The 14035-nt window shown below is 41.2% G+C and overlaps 1 protein-coding gene across 1 annotated transcript in view; it reads left to right on the forward strand.

The window, feature by feature from the left end:
- LOC120439390 (zinc finger protein 771-like) overlaps positions 1-14035 on the forward strand; it is an 844755-nt gene that overhangs the window by 716721 nt on the left and 113999 nt on the right. The gene's annotated exons all lie outside the window — the stretch shown is intronic.

A 14035-nucleotide genomic window follows, 5' to 3' on the forward strand; every position in this document is an offset into this window, starting at 1 on the left:
AGACCATCAAGTATGAACACAACCTGGAAGTCTTCAAGCCTGCAGATTCCTGATTGGTTAGTTTGATTAAAGAAGTGATGAACAAGTTCCACCAAGCTGAACTTTTCCTCTTTCAGCACATTCAGCTCTCTGAAAGTGAATGGAAATATGAACTGGATGTCCTGGTTGGCTTTGTCTTCAGCCCAGTCCAGGCTGTATTTCTGTGTTAAGACTGTTTTCCCAATGCCAGCCACTCCCTTTGTCAGCACTGTTCTGATTGGTTCGTCTCTTCCAGGTGAGACTTTAAAGATGTCTTCTTGTCTGATGGTTGTTTCTGCTCTGTCTGGTTTCCTGGATGCTGTTTCAATCTGTCTGACCTCATGTTCATCATTGACCTCTGCAGTCCCTCCCTCTGTGATGTGGAGCTCTGTGTAGATCTGATTCAGGAGGGTTGGGCTTCCTGCTTTAGCGATGCCCTCAAACACACACTGGAACTTCTTCTTCAGTTGGGCTTTAAGTTCACGTTTACAGAGTGGAGCAAATATTTCTGAAGGTAAGAAATTCAGAAACAAATATTACACAATAAATATCACAGCCTTTCAGTACCCTGAAAGGATGAATGTCTATTGGTCCATTTCTTGAGCTATTAGGAAAGATCAATATTCAGTCTTTAGAGAAATTTTCTTACTGCTCTGCAGATGGTCAGCCATCTCATGCTGCTTAAGTCTCCTCAAGAAGTGGAGTGTGATCTTCAGAAATGCTTCTCTGCAGCTCTTTCTTTCATCTTCATCCTCACCTCCAAACATCTCCTCATCCTCCATCTGGCTCTTTAAAGTTTCTGGGTGATCTGGACTCAGAAGCTTCTGGATCTTCTTCAGCTCGTTCTTCACAAACATGGTGATGTTGTCCTCCAGCCGCTGGAAAAGAAGACTATATGAATTAGCCAGTGGTAAATGGACTGGTTCTTATATAGCTCTCTGTGATACTCTGTGCACACAAAGCATTTTATACAACATGCCTCATTCAACCAAGCACATTGTTCTGTGCTTAAATACTTTTTCTTTCACACTCTGATGGATGCATCAGAGGGCAGCTTGGGTTTAGTACGTTACCCAGTACATTTGCCAGCCAGGGTTTGATTCACAAAGCTTCTGACTAGTAGCTGACCTGCTCACCTCCTGAGCTACAGTCACCCCAATCTGACTGAAATCATGGAGCCCAAACTCTGATTTATGTTGGACACACTGACAATCCTCTGGTCCACAAAGTGCAGCACAGAGGTGACTGAAAAGAACAAATGTAAACGTAGTACTACAAACCATAACCACAGAGTCCAGGTGTGTTTGATGTTGCTGTGCAGACTGACCAGTGGAAACCTCTGCTTCTCCTGCTCCACTCTGTGGAGGAGTAATGAATAATTAGCTCATGTTATGTCTGTCCACACACAGACACAAGCTAAAGGTCCATGAAGTGATGTTTGGATGGGTTCAGTCAATCAGATGACTGTCATGGTGAAGCTTTGCTAGTCCTGGTGATCCCACTGAGAATTAACAACTCAGTTTCCAGATGTCTGTAGTTTTCTGCTCAGTTTCTTTAGTCCCAACAGCTCTTACCATCTCCTGCATAAAGCTTTCCCTCCATGCTCAGATGCCCTGGAACAAGGTGCTCTCTTTATATCAGTGACTGGTTTAAAGGGACAACTTGCAGTGCTCGCCAAACTTTGTGTCAGCAAAAGTAGTTCTAATGTTTATTACACTTTTACATTTTACACACACAAATCAATGAACATAAAAACATAAACTTTTCACATATTTTGTTTCACAATGTTACAAAACTCAGTTCACAACTACACAGTCTGATTTACAAAATATTTATGACCACAGTTTGAGCCGATGTATGTCCCGAGTCTGTGGACTCAGTGGTTTTGTTTTGATTGTTATTGTCTTTTGTTACAATTTCATCCTGATTAAGATTTTCTAGTTCTGAGGTTTTGGTTTCTGTGTTCCCTCTGTACTGTGTTAGTATTGGGTCTCTGTGTTCACTTCCTGTTTTATTTTGACAGTGCCATGTCCTACGTTAGTGTGTCTACTTTTGCTTCCCCTTGTCTGGTTATGTCCAATTAATCCTGCTGTGTCTCCCTCCCTTTTCTCATTCCCTGATTGTTTTTTTGTGTATATGAGCCCTTTGTTTTCTCCTGCTTGTTGCCGGGTCGTCTGTGTTATCTCCCCGTGTCTCCGTTTAAGGTTTTAGGTTAGTTTTTTCAGTAGAGGTTATCTTAGCTTCTGCACAGGCCATCTCCGCTGCACTTCACCGTTTCAATAAAGCTCACTCACTTCACAGCAGTGTCGGCATCTTGGGTCCTTTATTAAATTCAACATGGCTCGCCCCGCTAGCCGTGACATAAGATGTGAAAACAATATCCAAAAAACATGAGGGACAAACAGGGAATAGTTTGAAGGTGCAGGGCCAACAAACTGAGTCTAGCCATAAACTCAGAGTTGATTGAATAAGCATTTTGAATTGGCTGATCTGAGTTACTTCAATCAAGTCTATGTTCACTTTGAGTTAAGATTATACATGATTAATGTAAAAGAAAAAAGCCATCATCAGCAACTGATTCTGATTCAGCAGGTTTTCAAATCTAAACGGTACCCATCCCTAGCTGGCTGTAGTTAAACCTTTACTTAAAAAGCATCCCTAGACCAGCTGTCTTAGCTAATTATAGGCCAATCTCCAACCTGACAATCCTTGGAAGAGTAGTTGGGGGAGACAATCAGAGGGGCAGTGTGATGATCTTAGGTTACAAACTACCGCAGTCAAGTCCAGAGGTGGGTAGTAACGAGTTACATTTACTCCGTTACGTTTACTTGAGTAAGTTTTTGAAAACAAAAAGTACTTTTATAGTACCTTTTGGTGCTTTAATGGCTAACATTAACCTGGCTGGCACACATGTTAATGTTAGCCACTTAAATATTAGCAGTTAGCTGAGGCCACAAGAAGAAGAGGCCCTAGAAGAACGATGGATGATAAGATTAGATTTTCAAGACTAGGCAGAGACGTGTTTTCCTTTACTGTCTCTTACAAAGGAGGGAGCAGATACCAGACGAGGTCACGGAGGTACGGGGAGGATTCGCAGCAGACAGCAAGACTGCCACGTCCATGCGAGAGAGCGATGGCTACAATAAGCTCTGTTTTTGTCTCCCTATATAATGGTGTACGGCCCATTTGAGGGTTATCCTCTCTGTGAACCAGATGCTTGATTTCACACAGAGGTCCACCAACTGAATTTGATCAGTTATGGAACGATTTACCTCGACAGGCTCCTTCACGCGCTGCTTTAAACCTGCCTTAAAACACACTTTTACTCCCTGACCTTTGACCCAGTGTGACATGTTGACTCACTACCTCAGACAGCTTAAAAATAGTCTTTTGTTTTTTGGTGCTGCCTAAAAGAACCGTAAAATATCTGTCCTATATACAGTTATGTTCATATATTTTTGTACTACATCAGGAAACTCAAAAATATAGTTTGTAATATTTTAATCCTTATTTTTAAAACAGTTTTTGTCATTTTTCTTCTCCCATTGCATCAAAAATCATTATTTACACTGAATAAATGAGTCAGCAGCTCTCTTACATTGTTGCTCCAGGTTCATTACTGAAGTTTAGAGGTTTTCCTTTGGACCCGTCACTCCTCACAGACACACAGCTGGATGCTGCAGATCCTGCTCCATCCTCTTCCTCCATCTTCTTGATGTCAGGGTGGAGTTAGTCTGAGAGGTAAACACACACACTCAGAGGTGCTGTTGTACTGGAAGCATCACACTGACGGGTTTCTAAAGTTCTCATTGATCATTTCATGGAGTTTCTGTGGTAAACACTGTCCTGTGACGTATGTGTTATGGTGAGGGTCATGAGGGCTAACCAGCCCCACTCCTTACTCCTCATATTTCAGCCTGAAGCACAAGAACAGCCTAAACCTAACCAGCAGGCTGTAACCTCAAAGGGACTTCATGGTTAGAAATAAAGGTTCAATGAAATGAAGCAGATCATAAAACATGAGTTCCAACTTTAAAAAAGCATCCACACTAGGGCTGGGCTATATCATACCGTTCACGGTAATACCGGTATAATGTTGGGCAACGATAGGAAAATGAAATATCGCGATAGAATATGGGTAAAACGCGCATGCGCAGTGCCTATGTTTACATACGCACATGGCGGCGACGCAGAATGAGAAGAGGGAAAGTGGATCGTTAAATGAAACGGATGAACCAGAACTGGTTTGTAAAAATGCTGCAACTTCAGTGGTGTGGAACTGGTTTAGCTTTCGTCCGTCAGATACACAACAAAGCACTATTTTTGGTAGCGCATGCTAGCGGGCCGTCGTTATTACCGTGTTGTTTGGAAAATACGGCGCACTTAAAATCAATCCTTTGATTTTTCTAAAAATCGACAGTGCCCCTTATAATCCCGTGTGCCTTATGTATGAATTCTGGTTGTGTTTACTGACCTCGAAACGATTCTATGTGGTACACGGCGCTCGAAAATCTGTCAAATGTTTTAGTGCGACTTTGCTAAGCTACGAAGCCGCACGGCTTGATGGATTGTCGGAGCATTACGGCTATCGTATTTGCGGCGCCTCATGGAGTGATACGTACTGTGCTTCAACATAATATTACCGTATTGTGTGTATGACCTCTTTTTAAGTTTTGTGGATATTATACATGGTTATGCTGAGGATATGTCGGCCAATTTCCACTGGAAATGCTTTTTAGTTAAACTGTCAGCAAGGAATTTGCACTGTTACATTTTTATATAACTTTATTGCACATAAAAAAACAGCTGCTTGTTTAAGTGAAAATACATTGATGGGGTTTTTTGCACTAATAAAGTTGTGGAGTTGTAAAGTATTTTGTCTAGTGTCAATTATATCGTCAGTTATATCGTTATCGCAAATTTTCAAATGTATATCGTGATAAATATCTTTGGTCATATCGCCCTGCTCTAATCCACACGATGACGGCACAGCAGAGGAGCACTTTCTCTAACACACTGATTCAGTTCCACTGACACAAGGACACACACAGGAAGGCACACACACACACACAAGCCTTTATAAGAAACAACACAATCATCTGCGCTTGTCAATCCAAGTCCTTAGCCCATGAGCCCGCGGAATCAGACCACAGATATTCCCTTACTTTGAAAAAATAAAGACAGTTTTCAGAACAGACCTGATAGTTCTGCGACAGCCTGTTTACCAATATAATCAATATCAGATATCAGAGCAACAGAAACCTCGGTGATCAGGACGCTGGGACTGAGAACAGGAAGTGCCTCAAACGTCACAGTTTCATGACGTCAGCCTGAACTCCACTCACGGAGTTTCTGTCGCCATTGTAGTTTTTAAAGTCCCGTGATGAAGGCGGGTCTTTCTGTGAGTCCGCACGCTCATTGGCTAATAGCTCGAGATTGACACATCGTTATCCAATGAGCGTGCGGGAACTTCCGACATAAAGTTGTTTCCTTTGAAAACCAAAGTCTGATTTTTTGCCTCCACTGACGGAGCCTGTTGTTCCCGCCACAGAGACACAGTAATGTCAGAGCGGTGTTAACACTCACCCTGCCTCAGCACAGCTCTCACTCTCCTCCTGCTCTCTCACACTAAACGGAGGGCTCAGCTAAACTCACTTCCTCTCTACTTACAGGAAACCAGCGCTCAGAGGAGCCGACCGGCCTCACATTTCACCCACAGACACGAACAGCGTGGAATTATTTTATGTCATAAGAAGAAACATATTCATGTTAACACTCACCTGCCTCAGCTCCACCTTCCTCCTCCTGCTTTCACTTTCACTACTGCTCCCTAAACACAGAGGATGCTGGGACTTGTTGTTTTTTCCTTCCGTCTTCCTCTTTGTTTGTGTTCAAGTTATTTCGATCATGTAAACATCAACAGAACACGTGAAGCCACACAGAGTTTGTATGTCGAGGTAGGTAGGAGGTGTGTTGTCTTCGTAGCGCTTGTTAAAAATAACACAGCATCCACTTATGCTTTGCAAGCTACTGCTCCAAACATTTTATTGACACCATTCATTCCCTCACACCACAGACCAGTAGTGATGGGTCGTTCGCGAACGAAATGGCTCTTAGAGCCGGATCTTTGAAGTGAACGACGCGAGCCAGCTCCTTATCGCGAGCCGTGGGGTTTTTTTTCTCTCACCCTCTCTCTCGCACGCGAGCCTTGTGCTTTACGCTGGGCAGAGGGGGGAGGGGCGGCAGTTACAGTCGAAGTAGCAGAGGAACAGAGCGGGAGGGAGAGAGAGAGAAAGTGAGCCAGGGACAACAACGTCACATTAGAAAGGTATAGTAATCATCCACAACTATTTTCAGTTGCAGATGATAAAGGATTCAGAAAGTTTATTCATGCAGGCCCATATGACAGAGAATATGCATCTTCTTTTTCATATTTTAATTTATATTTAATTGTGTTGTGGTTTGCAGTGTTTTGTGTTGTTTCATATTAAATTTGTTTAAAAGGAAAAGCTGAAAATTTAAATAGTTAAAAGTTGAACAGTGACTAGTTGTTTTTTGTATTATATGATTTATTTATTACATTTTATGTGGAGTGACTAAATAAAAGTATATTTAGGGTGGCCCCTAGAGACAAAGCAGCACGTACAAACTTCAAAACACGTACAAACCCTGAAGCACGTACATACTCCAAAACACGTAAAAACTCAGAAGCACGTAAACACTCCAAAACACATAAAAACTCAGGCAACGTCCACACGTACCCGGGTATTTTTGAAAACGGAGATTTCTAAAAAATGCCTGTCAGGGTGGATATTTTCTATCCACGCGTTTTTGCATGTACGCGTGGATGAGGAAAACGGAGAAAACACGGCATCAAAGATGTGCGCCTTTTTTGACATCACACTGAGCGCCACGTTTTGTTTCGGTGAAATGAATTTCTACAATACTGTTACTGTTAATTGTACTCTCTGCAGTGTTTAAATGCTTACATATACACACACAGTTACTGTCCCTCCACACATACGACTCGGTTCTGCTTCTATGCCCCATCTTTGTTTACTATTTCCCACCGAGGCTTCTAGACTTCTGGTTGGCTAATGAGGATTAAAATGTTAAGTGCATAACCTCTATCTTTGCCAGGATTTAGATGTGACATTGATGGGGGAATTGGATTTCTTCACTAGGTATCACCTAGATAAACATGTGCTTTAATTTACTTCTGTGTGTTACATAGGGCCTAATTGGAACACTAATTAGCAGAAGTGCACAATAACAAATAGCTCCCCCTCAAAAAGCCCACAACATCTGTTGCAGTGGATTTAAAGAGTAAAGTTGCGTGTTCATAAAAAAACTTGGCCACCAGTGGGCATAGTTTGGAATGCAGATCCTTTATTGAAATTAAGTGAAGATAACACTTGTGCTCTTGTTTTGAGATAGTGTTGTAGTTCTATAAGAAGAAACAAATGATATAATAAAGAGATTATTTTCTGCTGAAGAAGTGTGCAATGTAACATATTCAGACACTTTTTACTGTTAATTTCTTAAACATAATGCAGAGAAAGAAATGCTTGAGATAAACATAATCTAGAGCAGGGGTCCCCAATCCCAGCCCACGAGGGCCGGTGTCCCTGCAGGTTTTAGATCTCACCCTGGGTCAACACACCTGAATCACATGATTAGTTCTGGAGAACTTCAAGACATGTTGAGAAGGTAATTTATCCATTTAAATGAGCTGTGATGGATCAAGGACACATCTAAACCCTGCAGGGACACCGGCCCTCGTGGACTGGGATTGGGGACCCCGATCTAGAGCAAGGCCGCCATACTATATGTTTTACATAAAACCTTTGCTTGCAATATATTTACACGGTTCATCACAAAGCACTGCACAAACTATTACCAAACGTCACCACCTCCAAAGTAATAAACTACCTCATGATGCCCTTATAAACAACTACAACCACGTGGAAAGTCGGAACAAACTACACAATAACAAACAATGTAAACTGAAACTCACCGCCAGATCTACGTAATAACTCAACAACACAGTCCTTCCACTATGATCCCTTTCCACACCTCTACCAACAGTCTCTTTGTGCAGTCAGGAGTATTTCGATTGGTGGTTGTTTAACAGCCAATTTAGTCTATCAGAGGAGCTCGTCCTTTGTCACACGGCAGATTTCATATTTTAAAGTCCTCACAGCTTCACTTCTGTTTGTTTTTTCTGTCCAAAGCTGGCACCATGTTTCAGCTGATGAATATAATTGTATTATTGACCTCACTTCTTCCACCTTGAACACAGAAGACTTTCACTGACTGCTGCAGTAAAGTTAGACTTAGATCACACATTGGCCCACATGAATAATACGTTGAACAGCTGGCTGATGATTTGCAGTTTGGGGGACCTAACGGAAATATTGTGCTTGAACTCATCCTCCTCCTTTCAGCTCAATGACTTACAAACTAAAAACCCACAAGCAGCGTCAACTTGAGCGGGGGACTACCTGATGCTTCAGAACATCGTGAGAGGCAGCTGAAGAAGAATCAGTGCTATGTGAAGGTTAAACTCCTACTTTTTTAAGTGAGCCGATGGATTTTTAGTGTTTATTATTTATTTAATACATAATACATGTTTAATATACTAAAATTCGCACATTCGAGAGAAAGAAAGATCAGTGTGTTTTTGTGGGCGGGGCTAACCATGTGCTGCCTTGCTGTGAAGGTTGGCGTTTCCAGCCCTTCGTTCCTGTCCATCTGAAGTTAACAAACTCACATTTTTGTCACCTGTTGATCAACTCATTACTACTTACTCAGTCTTTGACAGAGCATTGAATACAAAGTAAAAAGTAGGTCATTTATAAAAACATTAAACAGCAGTTACCAGAAACTCTCCCTCAAAAGTTCAGAATGGGATGAACACATATGTCTGTAAACACCAAGCGCACTGTCAGTGATGTGCTTGCTTTCAAACCTTCAAGTCTTTATGAGCGAATAGAAAGATTTATAAAGGCAATTCTGCTCTGAAGTGGGAACCAGTGAAACAACTTCAACTTGCAAATAAGTTGTTACGATAATCTAACATGTGTGACACGAGAGCATCGATCTCTCAGTCAGTTTGAGATAAAAATTTTCTATTGTTGTTATCTCAGTTCTTGTATGATGTTATAATTCTTTTCACTTACCTATTCCCAAAGCAGCCGTTCACCGACTGCCTCACGTCACCGGGCCAATTTTTGACGTGTATTTTCAAATCAAGCTTGACTTTCTTTCCCCGATTTTTCATATATATGAATGAACGGATCTGACCAATCGGATCCCTGCATTTAGCAACAAATGTGCTCCTAGCTCAAATCGCACACTGGTACTAAATGTACTATGATATTGTAAACAGCTAGAAGATGTTTCTGGTCAATGTGGTCCCAAACCGGCCAGCAAAATTCTCCTTGTCAGGAGAATTGGACGAACTGAGAATGTCAGCTTCTTATTTTTCTTGTTTGGAAACCTCCGGACCAGCTCATCATCACATCGTTTCGGCTTCATTTTTTTATTAATCGCCCTTTGTTACTTGAGCATTAATGTTCTGCAGGAAATCAACATATTCTCTGTGTGTGTGCGAGCATTTTTTTCACAACTCGTTCAGTGTGTAACAATCTTTAAAGCGAATCCTCGTCAATCTTGCTTTTTGTTTCGTGTTCTTGACTAGACTTGCCATTACTAATGTTGTTTTTTTCAAGAATGCTGGTTTTATTATGCGCTAATACTGGATTTGTGGCTGTATTCTTTCTCTTTGCAGTGTAACACAGATATGTTATTTGTGCCTTTGTTGCTGAACAGCTGCATAGTTACGAATCATTTCCCTTTTGTAATAAAACAAATAAATCCAGATGTGTCATCTCCATACACTGAGACAATTACTGAACTGAACTGAATGAATCTCTGGCTGAATGTGGGAATCAGATTCTTATCTGTGGTCGCTCTGTGTCAAACAGAGAGACCGAACATTTAATCACAGCTCCACTCAAACATTTATTCTGCGGTCTGTCTCTGCTACATGTATGGGAGTGGTAAGCCCCTTTGTAGGCTGGGTTGGATTTTCCAGTCCTCCTTATAAGCTGATGTCAGAGTAAGTGGAGTCTCTTTATTTGAGGCTGGAGCTCCAAGTAAGCGTCCTCGGTGCAGAATGATGTGTTAATGATTTATAAAAATACTAAACAGCTGAAAGCTTCATTTCCACTCTTGTGTCAGAGAGAGAGCATCTTTCACTGTGGAGGCCGACTAACCTTGTAGCTTAAATTTTGTGGTGTTGTCAGTTTCTTTGTTGAAAAGCTGGGGGCTATGTTGCCTGGGTGTTGCAATAGGTTTCGGTGACAGCTGTGCTCCACTGGGTTTCGACTGAAGGTCTATTTTTTAAGGTGGGTTCACACTTACAGGGTGACACTTGAGCACTAAAAAGCTGTGGGTTGAACAGGATGGCACTATTTATGTTCCTATTTTCCTATTTTAGTTAGAAGACCTAAATGCCATGTTGCAATGCTATATTGCTATGGTATTGTTGGGACTAAATTTGAAGTGCCTCAATTCTATGCTTTATATTAACTAAAATGCCATATAACCATATAGTGTAGTATTAAGTGGGCATGACCCTGAAGAGTAAATGCATTAGACTTCGTTACCTTGGGGCGTAGAATGCTGTAGACCACAGGTGTCGAACTCCTGCTCCTGTCCTGCAGGTTTTAGATGTGTCCAGCTGATTTAAATGGCTAAATGACCTCCTCAACATGTCTTGAAGTTCTCCAGAAGCCTGGTAATGAACCAATCATTTGATTCAGGTGCGTTGACCCAGGGTGAGATCTAAAACCTGTAGGACACCTGGAGTTCGACAACCCTGCTGTAGACTCTCGCCCACGCTGGCCTGGGAAAAAGTAGATAACAGGGACCATCTTCTAGTGGAAAGTTACTGAGACATTGTTGTGTAGACTAAAGTGAGAGAGCTTCTGTAATAAAACTGTTAGGGGCGCAGAAAGCCAGCATCATCATCAAAGACCCCTCACACCCTGGACACTCACTTTTTTCCCCCCTTCCCTCTGGTAAACGCTACAGGTCCATCAGGTCAAAGACGAACAGACTCAACAGAAGTTTTTACCCACAGGCTGTCAAACATGCCCTACCTCCACCCTGATTGGAGGATAACTGCACTGCCAACACTCATGGACATTACACCTTATTTATAAATCGTATTTCTGTTTATACTTCAATGCAACCAACACCCCTACCTCTTTAAACTGTATTTATTATAACATTATTCAGTATAGTTCCAACAGCACCCCCACTCAATGTGCAATATCATTCCCCCCACACACACACACACTCAGTGTGCAATATCACTTGTTGTGGCCATTTTTGTTGAATGTGTATAAATGCAATTTGTATTCATTTTTGTTTTTTCTTTAAAGATGTAAGAATATACTGACCTAGTTTTGTTATGTAAATTTGTAATTAATTTTATTGGAGAAGCTTTTGGAAAGTGATTGGTTTATTAGCTTATGGACCCTCCCATTAATCAAGAGATTAAGAGCACCCTGGATGGGTGTGGTAATGATGTTTTGTTTTTTGTTTGCCAAATGTCACATGGGAAGACGGGAGGGTTAGAAAATGATTTTTTGACCACTTTTGATGTTGTTAAAGCAAATTAAGTTAACTTTCGTTTCATTTTAAGTTTTAAGAAGTTATTTGGTTTATTTTTGTTTATAAATTTCCACGAAATAAACGGCATATGATTTTTAAACAATGGAGTCAGAAGTGCGTTCTAAAACAAACCTCCCGTTGCCACCCACGGCCTTTTCTTGGATTTTTTTTGGTGTTTGGAACGTAAAAGGCCGCAACATTTAAGTCAAAAAATCATTTTGACTCGCTTGGATGTCAACTTGGAAGCTGGGAAAACTTGCAAGATTGGACTTGGAAGATTGGATCCTCGCAGAATGGACTGAAAAAATGACGCAAAGTTCGTGAGTAAATGCGAAACTTTGTTTGGATCAACCGAGATGCTGAGCTGCAACATAAAACATTTGTATTAAAGAATGATCTTTTGGACCTTGTGAAACGAATTTTCTGGTTAAAATGGAGGAACAAGAAAGAGAGCTTTTTAATTTAATTAAAAAACGCAGAGCGAAGCTTGGCGTTCTGACAAGAAAACGAAATGACATTAATGCTCTCATTGATGCTGGAGAATCAAAAGCCTCCGTAGATGAACACATGAAAACATTTAATGATTATTTGGGAGAGTTTATGGACTTACAGACTTCAGTTCAAAGATTGCTGAACGATGATGAAAAGGAAACAGATCACAGCGATTGGTATGAACCTAAGCTGATCAGTTTTAAAGACTTTCTGCATGAAATCGACACTTGGATAAACGCAGACCCTGATCCACAAAAGCATGAAGTTACAGCCTCTAATGTTGAATCAAAGGTAGCATCTCATGACAGTGACATTGCGCCGCATGATAGTGTCTCACAAGTAGCGCAAGAAAGGAGCGACAGGATTTCTGAACGAGTTGCTAAACCTGTCAGCAAGGGCTCTAGTAAAGCGCCCAGTAATGTTACTGCAGCCTTAAGTTTAAGGAGTAAAAGCTCGCGTGCGGCTTCAATGGCGCTGATGGAAGCTGAAGTGGAAAGAGCCGCTTTGAAAGCGGAGGTGGACGCACTGCAAGAAAAACATGCGCTCGAACTGGAAGAAGTTCAGTTAAAAGCAAGAAAAGAAGCATTGGCTCTAAGAACTAAGTTGGTTAAGGCTGATGCAAAAATGCAGATTTTCACCTCTGCTCAGGATGGGCAGACAAGGCTCTTAACTGGTCAGTTTTAAAGTCTGATGATGCTTCAGCATTACGAGCTTACACATTCTTTCTAAGAAGCTGCTTCAACACAATGGATGAAGCTGGGTTTCTTGATGAGCTGGAAAATTCAACCAATATGAGGATTCTTGTTTCAAAGTTGCCTTTTAGACTTCGTGATAAATGGCGAATAATAGTCGTTGATATAACAGAAAAGTGCGATCGCAGAGCAAGATTTAAAGATCTTCTTGATTTTCTTGAAAAGCAAACAAGAGCTGCATTAGATCCTGTTTTTGGAGAGAGTCAAAACACAAAAGAAAAGATGGTTTCAAAACCTTCAAAGGCTCAGTTTAAAACTAAAAGCAGTAGCTTTGCTACTTCTGTTGCTGTAGTTTCAGAACAGAACAATGACAAACACAAACTGGAGCAGATTCAAATAAGCCACAAAGGGTTAGATCAAACTCGGTGCTTGTTTTGTGACCAAAATCATTTTTTGGACGTATGTAACTCATTCAAACTAAAAGTCAACAAAGAAAAGGTGACATTCCTTAAGAGTAAAGGTTTATGTTTTGGTTGCTTACAGAGAGGCCACATGAGTAAATCTTGTCCACATCATTTGACGTGCCACACCTGCAATAAAAATCACCCTACTGTTCTTCACATAGACTCAAAAGAAAGGCAGTGGCAAGCAGCTAAAGCTGAACGTAAAGAATCATCAGTCTCAAATGCTCTTCTTTCTTTGAACTTTGGTAGCCATATTGGGGCCGGGTCTAATGAATGTGCCTTGTCAGCTGTTCCAGTAAAAGTGAAGTTGGAAAATGGGACGAAGGTTGTGGAGACATACGCCTTTCTTGATCCTGGCAGCTCTGCAACTTTTTGCACCGAGGCGTTGATGATGCAGTTAAATGCATCTGGAAAGAAAGTGGAAATCATGTTAAAGACTATGGGACAGGAAAGGCCAGTAAGTAGCTATAAACTTTTTGGTATGGAAGTAGCTGCTTTAAAACAGAATGAGTATTTGAGGTTGCCTGATGTGTACACTCAAAAGTCTATTCCTGTCACTAAAGAAAATATCCCTAAAGAAGAAAACTTAAGAAAATGGCCTTACTTAAAAGATGTCGAGTTGACACCAATAAATGCTGGCATTGGGCTGCTTATTGGTGTAAATTCTCCCAAAGCGCTGGAACC

Source organism: Oreochromis aureus, linkage group 3 (assembly GCF_013358895.1).
Source record: "Oreochromis aureus strain Israel breed Guangdong linkage group 3, ZZ_aureus, whole genome shotgun sequence".
NCBI classification, from domain to species: domain Eukaryota; kingdom Metazoa; phylum Chordata; class Actinopteri; order Cichliformes; family Cichlidae; genus Oreochromis; species Oreochromis aureus.